Genomic DNA, 13,295 nt, shown 5'->3' with positions numbered 1-13,295 from the left:
AAAAGCTTCGGTCCGTCCGTGCCCAGCTCCAGCTGTAGGTACGGTACCCACGGGTTTGATAACCGCTTGCTAAAGATGCGTGGCCAGAATTTCCTGAAAGGAAAGGATCTCTGTTGCCTAAACAAAGGGGTTTTCTGAATCGGGACCAAGCAAGGGTCTGGTGGGCAACTCTTGAGCTCGAAAGTGGCAGAGATTTCGTGGTTAGGATTGTCTTGGAGTGGAAGACTAGGAAGTTGTGTGCTTGATTCTAGCTAATGCCGTGGAAGTGGCAGCTTTAGCAGGTGCTTCCACTTTATGAGAAATAAGGAAAAGTTGAGGAAAAGAATAAAAAGATGTTTTTGATAGTGCAACCTGTGCCTTGACGTTTTCTTGTAAACAAGCGGTACTGTGGCTTGAGTTCACCATATGCTGATATGCCCGTACTTGCCTGTGGAATGTACCGCTCCCTTCAAGGCTTTCGTAGAGCAAGCCATTGTTTTGGCTTAAATTGCTCTTTTCTGATGGCTGTACAAAAAAAAGGTCCATGCCTGAAGACAGGAGAAGGTAGGTTTTTGAGACTGACGGTCTGAAATTGCTAGAGAACTGTAAAAGGAGCACTGTGGGCATGTGAAGGGCCATGGGCAAATGGACTAATGAAAGCTGTAGAGACGATTGGATTCTTGAAATAAAATGGGTGGACAGAACCAGAAACTATGTATAGTGGGGTTCTTTTATTCATGTCTCTCATCATACAATAAATACATTTCTAATTTACATGAGATTGGAATTAAATGGTGTTTTCAGGCAGTCTTTATCTCTGCTTGTCACCTGGGCCCATGCAAATGAAACGTTCTCCAATACATGACCATCCATGATACACATTTTTAGTTGGAAGGCAAAAGATTTTGGTCTCATCAGCTCAAAAGAGTTTTGTTTATGGGACTGTAGCACATTTATTAAGACAACTTATTTCATGATTTTTTCCACTTATGTTTCAGTACATTCGAGACAAAGAATAAAATGGGTTTTTAAAGCTTGAGCTTTTGTGGGGTAGGACGTGCTTATGAATTGCACCTCCTCTAAACACGGAGCTTCAGTGGAGAGGAAATGGCAGTCTCCTTCATTGTAGAAAATAATGACTCTGAGCTGCTATTTTGCTTCTCTATTGTAAAATAAATAGTTATCCATTCAGTTTTCTCACTTCACTGTCTTCAAGTCTCATAGAGTTCTAATGGGAAAAAAGTAATTAAAATCATGCAGCAAACTGGTGAGTTTACCATCCATTCAAAAACCTTACCTAGTACAGCCTGCTTGTGAGAGACTTAAAGGTTTCACCTGGCTACATACATCCATTTGTTGGCTTAAAACTTCAGGTGTAGGGCCATATGCAGCATAAATGGTAGAGCATATCTACATCCTTGGCACTTCATTCTCTGTACTCAAGACCTGTTTTTAGAGTTCATTCATTGAAAGAAATGTTAACAAGGACACCCTTTCTGACCCTCTGGTCTATTTATACAACTTCTTTATACTCCTGCTATCTCATGCAACTATGAGAACTTCAGTTTACAATTGGTGATGGCATCACCAAGTCCTTCTGATAAATATAAAATTTTGTTCTCTTGCAAGGCTTAAGGCTAGATATTTAACCCCTTTCTTGAATACTGTTTTCTCTACTTTCTGCTTTAACAGGTGTCATTACGCAATATGCCATTTTTTGTTTATAAATCTATGCACTAGAGTAGTTCTTAAGAGAAGAATTCTCAGGGATCCTGAACTGTTTAACAACAGGCACAGTGGTGGTTTGATGCTTCAGCAGCTGTTTTATCATTGCTGTTCTGTGTTGTTTAAAACACAAAACCAATAGATTATTCGTAATAGTGTAAAGTTATATAATTTTGGGCCACTTTAGGAGTCAAAATTATTTTTAGAAGCATTGCAACTCACGTATCTATGTCTCTAAACTTTTTATCTTTTATGACTTAGTATTATGTAAGAATGAAGAATATCTTTGAGATTCAAAATACTGTTGTGATAAATGCCAATAACTCGCTTCTTGAAATTTATGAAAATTTAATAAAGAATAAAAATTGGTTACACAAAATATAATACAATAATAAAAGTTTAAAAAGTTTTCAGAGACAGGACAAATAATGAGGCAAATAAGAGCAAAGTAGGTAGCCCGGGTCTACCGTCCCCCCTCCCTCCCAGACAAAGGCTGAGAAGGAGAAGGGCCCCGTTAGAGAGAAGCCTCTCTATTTTTGAGGACCAACTTTAATGAATATGCATACTTTATCTAAGAAAAGCCCGTTTGCCACGAGCCTTTTGCAAAACCGCTGGCGTCCTGGAGTCTGGCTTAACCAGGTAGCTTTGTGGATTCAAGGAGATATGCATGGTTTGGATTGGCCAGGGTGGTTTCAAGGAGATATGCATCTTTCCCTCTGAAACATCCAAGAGGGGTTTTAGTCAGGCTTGTTGTAATTGTTCTCTCTGTGTAGAAACCTCTGGGTTATCTTCTCTTGGCTCTTGAGCTAAGGACAATACCTTACACACAATTCTTACTTAGATTCAATGTTAAAAACTACATTTACTATATTATTTAAAATGTTAATATTGCATAACTTTTTTTACCTAGCATATTACATATAGTAAATATCTGCGTAGAGCCACACACACAATATGCCTTTTTCACAACTGTAATACAAAAACTTGATAGTTAACGTTTAGAAATTGGAAGTTATTTCTTGTGAAGGAGATGCCTCGAAGGAAAAACGAAAACTTTCAAATTATGAGATTCTTTTAAAACGAACTGATTACCTATGTTAACAAGTTGGAAGGTGTGAAAGTCACATGGTTTCTAACTGCAGTACTTTGCAAAACAAAGTGGTGAATATTCAGAACTCTGGAAGGTGGAGCTCAAAGAATGCTCAAAGAATTATTAGCGTGAGCTCTGTGCAGTCTGTCAAGTGGTTTAAAAGTTTATCTTTCTGACAAATTCTTTTTCACCCCCTTGTTAACAGTCAGCGGCAGGTTTTATACAATTCCACTGCAAAACAAAGAGGTGGCCTAACAAATAAATCAAGTTTTGCAATACTGTATAAGACAACTAAAACCACTAGATATATGAAAGAGTTTGGGTAAACACTGATCTGGTAAAGAAAGTCTCCAAAACAAGTGCTGGAAGTGTATGTGCTCAAGTATATAGAACAATGTGAATGGTGATTTTTTTTTCTGGTTTGTTTTTTTGTTTTTTGTTTGGTTTTTTTTTTTTTTTTTGCTTGGTGCTCTGGACAATACAGTAAAATGCAACAGCTGAGAGGTTCTGGTGGCTGCCAAGAGTTAACAGGACTGTATTTGGAAAAATCTCTCCCTAATGAGGAAATAATAGTGCCTCATACCAAAAAAAAAAGAGCATTGTTTTAACTACTACAACTGGTGGCAAACAAAGAATCAGTTATTTGCCTGAAGCATTATGGCACATCAGCAAGAACCAAGAGTGGGTGTCTTTGAGGAGCTGATAGTCAAAGCCTCAGTTAGTAAGGACTTTACCCACATAGATAATGATTGCTATTAATATTAACTGGCACTATAATGTATTTTGAAAATTGCTTTAGATGGAACTAATCCTTAGACCTATTTTGTAAAGCTGGCTGGTAAAGGAGCATTTGGGTTCTGAAAGTGATTGTACATCCTGTAAAGTTCAGGTGCTCACGGTTAAATACCAGTGGTCTGACTTTCATTGGTGCTGAGGTTCTGGTGCTCTTGCCTCAGTTACATGCATTTATTGGGAAGATCACCGAGCCTCTAACTCAGAATAACTTCAAAATCAGAGGCAACTTGTGACAGACTTTGCTCCAATCGTCTGAAATGATGCACAACACCAGTAGCAATGAATCCTGTTTTTCTTGTTAGGTGCTCTATCACCTATGATTACTGTAAGAATTTTATGCAGTACTTTTTACTGTATTTTAACAGTTGCTACAACTGTAAAAAGTACTGCACAAAATTCCTAACTCTACAGGGAAGAGTTAACCTCAGCTACCAGGATACCTTTATTTTTTTCCCCTCCTGCTTTCTTTTCCTACTGATTTCTGTAAGTTGACATACATCATCTATCTTAAGGGTCCATGGACGTAAGTAGTTGAGCATGGAGGAGCTTTTACTCCAAATAAACTATAATCATACAAAGTATGGTACAGAACATTGAACTCCTTTTAATATAAATTGTTACAACTGTTGTGCTGGTGCATTTGTTCTTTGTACTTTTCACTCAGTTCTGGTTTTGTTGGAAATGCTTATTATAATACAGTACTTGCCTGACAGGCTTCTGTTTAACAGTGGGAAAATGTTGACTTCAGGATTCTTTCTAAATTGTTTTGCAAATCTTGTGTTATTTTATCACACTTTACATGTATTTTTCTTTCCCCCTCCTGCACTGTTTTTTTTCTTTTTTTTTTTCTTTTTTTTTTTCTTTTTAAGCCTGGAAGCTTTGAGGCACTTTAACAGAAAATATAGTTACTTTCTAACCGGTTAACTGTTAATGTTGGTACTGTTTCTATTAACATTGGGTCCCAGATCTTTAGATCTTTGCATTGTTTAGAAATACATTGTTACTTCCAAGCACCAGACCTGTTGTATTACTGATATCCTGGCCAGTCCCGGTAGCAGCTCAGTTTTCTGAGGATGATGTTGTGAATTATCTTATTGCTCTGCCTCGCTGCCAGTGCATTGCGCTGAACCTTGGCGCCTGTGGGAAGTACAAGGAATCAAAGCCAATATCCAATGGCCAGAGCAGTCCAAGTGCTTTCTATGCCATGCAGGGGTGGCGGCAGCTTAGCCTGCCCTGCCCGCAGGGAGCCCGGCTGCTTGTGCGGGGGAAGCCCGGCGGTTCGCGTAGGTCGAACAACGCGAGTAATTCCTGGCAAAAAGGCGGTATCTCAGCATTTGTGCAGCTGGCCGAGACACAAATATTTGCCCTTATTCGCTTGGGGGAAGGGCGGATTTTCCGACCGCTTCCTACGGGCGAAAGGAGCGCCCTGAAACGGTGCGGCGGGACCTCTGCGGGGCCTCATCGCCTCAATAGCCGGGACACTTCCTGGATGTTCACCGCCACGCTGCTGCGTGCCCTGAAAGCCGTTTGATTCCCGGCTACCTTGATGATACCGGCCTTCTTAACGGTAGCAATCGCTCTTGCTCTTTCCGGGGGCGCAGAGGCTTGCTGGGGCCGCCCGCCCCGCCGGGCCGGCCCGGTGCGGGACTGCGCGGAGCCGCCGGGGCCCGGGACGCTGCCCGGACGGGAGCCGGGCGCCTCGAGAGGAGCGGCGCCCGGAGCGCTCCGGGGGGGGGACCTGCCGCCGGCCCGGCCTATCACAGCCACGGGAAACGGGCGGGCACCGCCAATCGGGGGCTCGGCTCGCCCCTCGCTGCCTGGCGATTGGCCGAAGTGCGGAGGGGCGGTGCCTCGAGGGCGGGCCGGACGCTCGGGAGCCAACGGAGAGGGAGTGCGGGGGCGGGGCCGCGTGAGTGCTGCGCGCGTGCCCCAGTGAGCGCCGGGGCGGGGCGGGGCGGCGCGTGCCAATGGGGCGGCGCGGGGGGGCGGGAGCGCCGCGCCGGGACGTCGAGGTGCCGGAGGGGAGAGGCGGCGTCGGGTTAAAGCTGGCGGGGGATGTCGGTGGCGTGCGGTGGTCACCGGCTCCCACCAGGGTCGCTCTGAAGTGTGGGGGGAACCACAGCCGCGCTGAGGAAGGCGGCGGCGCCCGGGGCTGCGGCAGCTTCCACCGGCGGGAGAGGTGAGGCGGCGGCGCCGGGATCCGGCCGTGGCTGATCGGAGGGAGCAGGGGGCGCCTTGCCCCGACGGGAACGGAGCCCGCGGGTTGTGCTGTGCGGCCCCTGGCGCTGGCCCGGCCCCGGCCCTCTCCGCTTTGTTTACGGCGGGGAGGGGAGGGACGGGAGGGAAGGCAGCGTGTGGCCGGGCGGCCCTGCCCGCCGTCGCCGCGGGGGCACGAGTAGGGCGGAGACGGAGCAGGGCTCGGCGGTGCTGCGTGCGCTCGGCGTAGCCCGGCCGCCCCCCGGCCGGGCTCTGCAGCTCCAGCCCCGGGGAGCCGGAGTCCCCCCGATCCTCTCCGCGGCCCGCGCGCCGTCTCCTTCCGCCCCTTCCTCCCCGGCCGCGGCCCCACCCGTGTCTGCCCAGCCTTCTCAGCCGGCGGCCCCCGGAGTCCTCGCGGTGAGAGCGCTGCTCGCACAGCTCCGCGGGCCGAGCGTAAAGCGGTGGCGGCCGCCGGGCTCGTCCCACCCCGCGTCCGCACCCGTCCGGCCGGCTCCGGCCGCCCCCCGGGACAGCGGGGCCGCGCAGCCGCCGGGCAGCCACCGCCGCAGGGGATGGCGGGGCTGGGAGCGGGCCAGGCCGGCCGAGAATGGCGGGACGGAGCGGGGAGGGTGGTACGGAGCCGGGCTTTGTTCCCGGCCCCGCCCCGCCTGGGGGTGTCCGGGGGCTCCGGCGGAGAAACGCGCGTCCCGGCTCCTGGTGGGGAGGGCGGTGCGGGCGAGCAGCGACGCCCCCGGCCGCCCTCCGCGCAGCTGGCCCGCTCCCCCGCCTCCGGGTGAAACTTGGGAGACTCGAGCGGCAAACTAGGAGACGTGCGCGCCCTGCGCTCGGCGTGCAGCGCCTCGCTGATGGAGTCGCTCTGAGGTGCTTTTAGATCAAGTTCGGCTTCCGCAGTTTTTACAGCCTCAGACAGGCGTGCTTGTGTCTCTGTAAGTATTGTAGGGGCTTATTTAGTCTTGCCCTCTCCACTTTCATGTGTATGTTTCTAGTATTTTGGTGATGTGATCATTTTTGTTGCTCAGTGGGTAGTTCGGTTTGTGTCTTGACCAGAAATCACTGTCTGACAATCAAGGTAGCTCCAGCTAAAACATCCTAAGGAATCAGATGAGAAACTTAAACCCTGAAAACCCAACAAATCTCAAGTATTTTGGTCGCTCATTCTGAAGGCGTTGGAAAAACAATTTCCTAATACGATCTTGAGGAATGCTAAGGCAATCTAGAGATGAGGCAGCGAGAGTGTAACCTGGACTTCCTTCAGAATTACAAATCTCAAATGGGCATTAGGGAAGAAATATACTAAACCAGAAAACAAGTTCTTTACTCCTTTATGCACTGCCTATCTCCCTGTTGCAGACTTCATAGAGTATATAGAGTACTTTGAGAAAGAAGGTGATTGCTGGTTGAGAGTTGAGCAGAGTGAAATTAACTGTAGTTTCTTAAGAAGTATTTCCTCACTAGGCTGTTTGTGTGTCATTTCCTCAGCAGGCTGTTTCAGTAGCTTTGCTTCTGTGTTACTGTCATGCTGAGGATACGTGCTTCAGAATCTTTGTGGAAGATTGTTGACCAACGCTGTAAAACCACACTGATTCTTATCTTCTGACAGTACCTCAGGAAGGAAACAAACCCCTCTGTAAAAATTGTGTTGCAGGTTTAGTAAGTCACGTATTTAAAGATGAGAACAACATTTTCAGTGTCAAAGGCTTCCTTTATCTGTGGTTTGTAGAGGTCCTTAGTGGTACTTGATGGTGGTTGTTGCCAGTAGACAACAAATTCCCTGGGCACATTGCTGCTGTGAATGACTCCTTATTTATATTCCAAAATTGATTTGGTTAAAGTCTGTGCTGACTTCTCTAGAAATGGTTTCCTTGGAGCAGAGTAGTGGTATGTTGCTTTGGGACTTTGTAGAATATTGTTGCTGAGCTTCATTTCAAAAGACAAGTTGATTAATTCTTCTGTGAGGTTAGTTAAGGTAAAGTTGGAAAATTCAACTGATTCTGTTTCTGTTTGACTGGCCTAAGTGAACCAAAGCATGGCCATAGCTGGTTTTTGTGTAATAGCGTAATACTTCTAAGAAAGGAAGTTGTAGGTTGTAGAGGCTAAGGCAGAAAGTAGAACTGTTCATTTTTCATGTTACTGTATCAATGCTTTGCAGAGTTATCCTGCTATGCTTCAACAGCTCAAGAGTGGTCCTCATATGTTTATTTAACTGTGAATGCTTGTCTTTCTAATTTGGGCTGATGAAATTAATTGGTATGCTGAAAGTTTTTGCTAATACAGTTGGGATCATGCTGTCTGTATTTACTTTTTCTAAGAACTTAAGAAGATTATAATTCCCTTCAGTGGTTATGCATCAAGGAAAACAACTTGGAAAACAGTGTGTTCCACATCAGGCAGAAGTTGCCTATTTTATACCTAGCTGTGTATTTCAGAGGGTTTTGTCTTCGCCACCTTGCCGGGTGAAGACTACTTCATTTTTGTGTAAAGGACTAAAGGACAAGTTCAATTTTTTGGTCTGAGTTCCTTAAGAGACCTGAAGGCAAACTTTTGGCTTCAGTGGACTTGCATAATACAGAGCAAGGGTGTATAATGTGCTCTTTCTAGCTTAGAGTGCCATGAGTTTTTAGCAGGTTTTCCCTACTTTTAATCCTTAGTTTAAAAGAAACCATAGGTGTTGTGCAGATAATGTCAGAGGAAGGAGCTATATGCACATGTAGGTTATGTGAGTTACTGTGAGAAAAATGAGGCTAATATTTCAGGGTTTGTGACCTTGTACCTGGCCAGCCTTCCCAGGAGGAAATGGGATGTAGCTTACCCGTCAGTGGAAGGGCAGCTGGCCTAGCACACGGCCTGGCTGTGGCTTGCTGCTTTGTGCAGCTTCTGCGTGCTCGCACCCAAACAACTAAGAACTTTTACTACTTCTGTATCTGTAATACTCCTCCCAGGAATCACAGTGGGCTGGAGGAGTGTTGCAATGTTAGGAGGTTTTAGAATTCAGCATTATTCTTGTCTGGTCTTGCTCTAAATCCTCATGAACTCCAGTAATAGATGTTAGCCACACTGACTCAGCTAGGGTTGCTTCTGCCTTTTTATATTGACTAAAAGATCAGTTCTTTCTGGTGTTTAGCTTGCTTATCCTCAATGCTCTGCAGTTAATTGTCTGAGTATCTGTGTACGGCCTTATAGCTGTGTCTCTTCTAAGACTTGCGTTGTCCTTCCTTTCCTTCCTTCCCCTCCCCCAAATCTATTATAATCCTAATTCCCTCTGACATGAACACCTCCCAGGAAGGATGACAGAATACAGTCTCGAAGAGCAAGTGTCCATTACCATCACTGGAAGATATCAAAAAGGAAAAAAATCCCCTTGAGCTAGTTGAACAACAGTGTTTGCTCTGGATATATCTTCAGGTTTGAGGGATTTTTTTATTTATCTATAGTTTTTCCTAGTGATTTATGTTTGCATGCAAAAATAGAAGAGGAATAAGTATTAAAAACCAAACCAAGCTTCTAAAGTTGAGTTTGAGATTCTCTGAAATGTCTAAATATTTGATCTTGTACAAGGACCTAGTGTCCTGATGCTGTTTCTGTAAGCTTTGGGGTTTTATTGGTTTGTTCTTTACATGGGTATTCTTGCCCTTGTCCCCAGAAGCAGCATGAATTGTTTTTTGTGGTTGGTGACAACAGTCAAAGCTGAGCTGCATGGAGTTTGTACAGACCTTGGTACAGTAGGATCTTTATTCTGTTATTCCAGCTGCTGCCTTGGGAGCTGGTCCATACAGGTGTAAGAGAATTTTACTTTTCAAAAGCTGGGCTGGCCTAGCCTGAAGTAGCTACAGATAGGAGTGTCTAGCAGTAGGCTTGGGACTATTGACATGCCACTCGAGTGGTGCAGGCTGTCACTTCGGAATTAGTGTGGTGACCTATTTTCTTCTTACTCCCTGTATTCCAGAAGATGGGAGAAGATTCCTGCCTTGGACCTTTTTCTCCTCTATTTTCTTAGATTTTTTTTTTTAAGTGAGGTTACATGAGATGGTCATGCTAATAAAAGAAGCTCTGTGTGTTTTGTCAGCTAACTATTGGAAGGCTGCTTCAAAACTAAATAACTGATACTTGGGGAATATTTGCAATTGTATGTTAAAGCAGTTTGTCGGGGCAGTTGCCAACATTATTTTTTGTCTTTAGCAATTTTTTCTTTTTAATGTTTGTTTCCCCTTATCTTGAGTGTGTTTCTAGAGAGTAATAGTGTAATTTTGCTAAACCAGATAAACCAGACTCTCTCTTGTTCAGGTGACATTTCTTGTTCATCTTATCATACTAAAATGCTATAATTGTCTTCTTCATACATTAATTAGTCTTTTTAGCATGCATTGGCCAGACTTCTATAAAGTATTCCAGGGAAGGTTCCAGTGGGACTTTATAAAGGTTTTTTAATACTCTGGTGGATGTACCTTGCTGGTAAACCTTAGGGATCCTGTTTTCCTTCCATAGTCCTCTCAAGGTTTCCCTTTGTCTTCATAAACTGTGACTTATAACAGAAGATATTACTTCTCAAGTATGTTAGGTTCAGGGGGAAAAGAAGCTGCAGGTTAAACGCAGCTTTGGTAAGTACCCCTTTTCCAGCAGTCCTTGGTCCTGCCATAGTTCGGGTTCCAGTGGGCATGGTGTTGGTCATACTTGTGCAGAGAGTATTCGAGGAACTCAAAGATACCCTAGCAGCGTGCAAGTAAGCAAAGGAGAAGAGCACAAAATAAAATGGTGTGTGCTAAGAAGATCCTTGTGAGGTTATGAGTAAGACCTGCCTTGCAATATGCAATTCCATTTGCTTAGCCTTTCACAGACTTCCTGCTGTTGAACTTTCACTGCTGGTTTTTTGTAGTAGTATCAAACACAATAATTGTGTAGGTTTTGCGAGCCCTGTGCAGTTAAGTTTGTTTGTTTGGAGTAACTGAATATAATGTTGGATGTATTTATAAAATAAGAGCTGGAGAGAGCATAAGAACTACAAATAGAGAAAGTCTTGTTGTACTTGATCCAGAAGATAAGGCTCTAGTAATTCAATGTGGGAGACTGTTAAAAGAGGTTAATTAATTTTTTTTTTTTAAAGTGAAAGAATATCTATACCGTAAGACTTGGGAATGTTCTGATAAAATGAGACCTCAGGAATTTGCATTTGAAGTTGATATTGCAAAGAGTAACTTTATTTCTCCACTGGTGTGTCCAGTTTTGCAAAACAAAGAAGCATCTTTTGTAAATGCCATGTCCTAAAGAGGACTTGGAACTAACAGTAGACCTGGACAAAGGCTGATTCTCTTTAGAGGTATTAGCATGGAAGATAGCTGAAGTGTTCCTAGTAATTTTTATCTGTCTTTCGTGAGAACAGTCCTTATCAACACCTTTTTCTCTTCTTGTGCTAAATCAGAAAGAGCTGTCAAGGTTGTGCCCATGGCAGCTGGACATTTTAACACTGACAGAATTTTCATGATTTTTAATTGAACTATTATAATCTGCCAGCAATGCTGATTATGTTAAAAAATACTAAAAGCAAAAAAGCAATGTCATCCAAAAAGCTGAGGAATTAGTGCCCTCTGCACCGTGGCTGCTGGCTGGCCTGTTTAATCCCTGGCATAGGGTGATGGATGAGTAGTCGCTGGTCCCATGATGGCTGTTGGCGTCACTTGGGGGGCTCCTGGCTATCCCACATCAGCTCATAAAGAGAAGGGAGTTGCAAATGAGTGCTCTTATTCTTTGCAAGGGTAGCAGTAGGTGTAGGACTCCCTGACATCTTCACTGGGATGGCAAACCTGGTACTCTGTTTCTTGACACAGAAATCATGGCGATCTTGCCCCATTCCCTCTGTTTCTTCAGTTCAGCCTTTACCACTGCTACCCGATTTGAAGTCACTTTGGTGCTAGATGTTGCATATAAAATTGGGGCTCAGAGATGTCTTTTCAGATGCAGTTGATACATATGTTTGTGTGTAATTTATATGTATTTACATGCACTTACCTGCAGAATTGATAGGTGAATAGCTGCGGAGAGTGAGAGTGGTAGATAGCAAGTGTGGGAACAGAAAGCTGGGTAAACAGAAGTACAGAATAAATAGACCAAGCTTTTGGTGCAGGAAACTCAGAGTTTTTACCTGCATGTTTCTTTAACACTTTTGTATAGTTTTGGGCCTTTGCTGTATTAGGAGAAAAATGAACCATATTTAAAAGCATTTATGAACACTTCTCTTCCTGGTAAGTCATGATCAGGCTATGATATTATAGTTTGTAATTCAAAATCTGTAAATAAACTATCAGTCAGGCACAGATTGTACTTGTATTTTTGTGGTGCTGAGGTAAACTGTGTGCAGCTGATTTGATCCAGTTTGAAGCCCAACCTTGTATCTCATGAGAGGGTATCCAAAGAAGGTATTGCAAGTGTATTCCATGTTTTGCCATAGTGCAAGTTGTTGTTCCCTTGTCTTGCCTTTTTAAATTAAGACTAATAGTTCCATTTTCAAGTATGTCCTAGTCTCCATAATTTGAAAGTAGCTTTTATTGCACGTTCCTATCAAACCATATCCAGTATACAAAACTCTTCCATGTAACTTGGATAGTTTAAAGGCATAAAATCTCTGTGATTCTAGCTCAGTGATACAGATGTTCCAAGTTTAAGAACTGACATATGTTAGGGACACAAGCCATTCTGAATTTTGCAAGTGACTGTTTGAAAACTATGTGCTTATTATGGGAAGACTAGAATGCAGAGGAGAGAGAGAGAGAAATCACTAGGGCTTTCATAATGTTTTGTGCCTAGAAAGAAGAAGAATAGTTCAGCTACTTAAATGTTTGTTATTGTTATACTGGAGAATGCAGACTGGCCTCATTTGAGCTTTTTTTTAAATGAAAAAGCAAGTTCATATCTCACCCTGTGTAAATACAGCCTCTATGAACTCTACAGTTTAAGAAAAAAGAATGGGTTGAGATGGTCTGCAGGAACAACAAAGTCCCCAATCTGATCATTGTAGTTCAAAAGCAGTTAGCACTACTGCATTTTATGCAGTATTTGTATTCTATTTCCAGAGGCCAGAGAGAATTGCACTGGGTTGGGATATATCAATTGAAATGTTTTTCTGCAACTGTTTGAGTAGCTAAGAAATCTGCTAACTGATGTTATACTTGCTGTGTTATACATTATTGATGTTCTACTTCATCGTTGTCTGGTCAGCATAATGGAAGAACTACTGGTGTTTTATATATACGACCTCACTTTAACCTCTGAAGATGCTTTGAGGGGAGGAAGTGGGGAAAGCAGCTTACTGCTTTGTTCAAGGGAGTAAAGTGGTGAGGCTTTTTTGTGTGTGAGCGGGGCAGTGGGGAGGTGTTATTTAATTCATATAGACCTTGAATGTGCTTAAAGTTCATGTTGGTTCCTCCTAGTGTTATATCATAACTAAGAAAAATTGCCACATTTTTCTTTGTATACACACAGTAACAGAGCTGGTCAGTGT

General features: G+C 43.9%; 1 protein-coding gene across 2 annotated transcripts in view; it reads left to right on the top strand.

The window, feature by feature from the left end:
* Positions 1–5,628: 5,628 nt before the first annotated feature.
* Positions 5,629–13,295, top strand: part of FRYL (FRY like transcription coactivator) — a 186,651-nt gene continuing 178,984 nt past the window's right edge. Inside the window, exon 1 of one of the 2 annotated variants that reach the window (XM_063401905.1) lies at positions 5,629–5,768. The gene's annotated coding sequence lies outside the window, so the exon portion shown is untranslated. Of the gene's footprint in view, positions 5,769–6,599; positions 6,733–13,295 lie in introns of those variants that run through there. The other variant, XM_063401906.1, reaches the window with a different exon arrangement.

Source organism: Prinia subflava, chromosome 7 (assembly GCF_021018805.1).
Source record: "Prinia subflava isolate CZ2003 ecotype Zambia chromosome 7, Cam_Psub_1.2, whole genome shotgun sequence".
Taxonomy (NCBI): Eukaryota; Metazoa; Chordata; class Aves; order Passeriformes; family Cisticolidae; genus Prinia; species Prinia subflava.
This window is presented reverse-complemented; position numbering and strand designations above follow the sequence as displayed.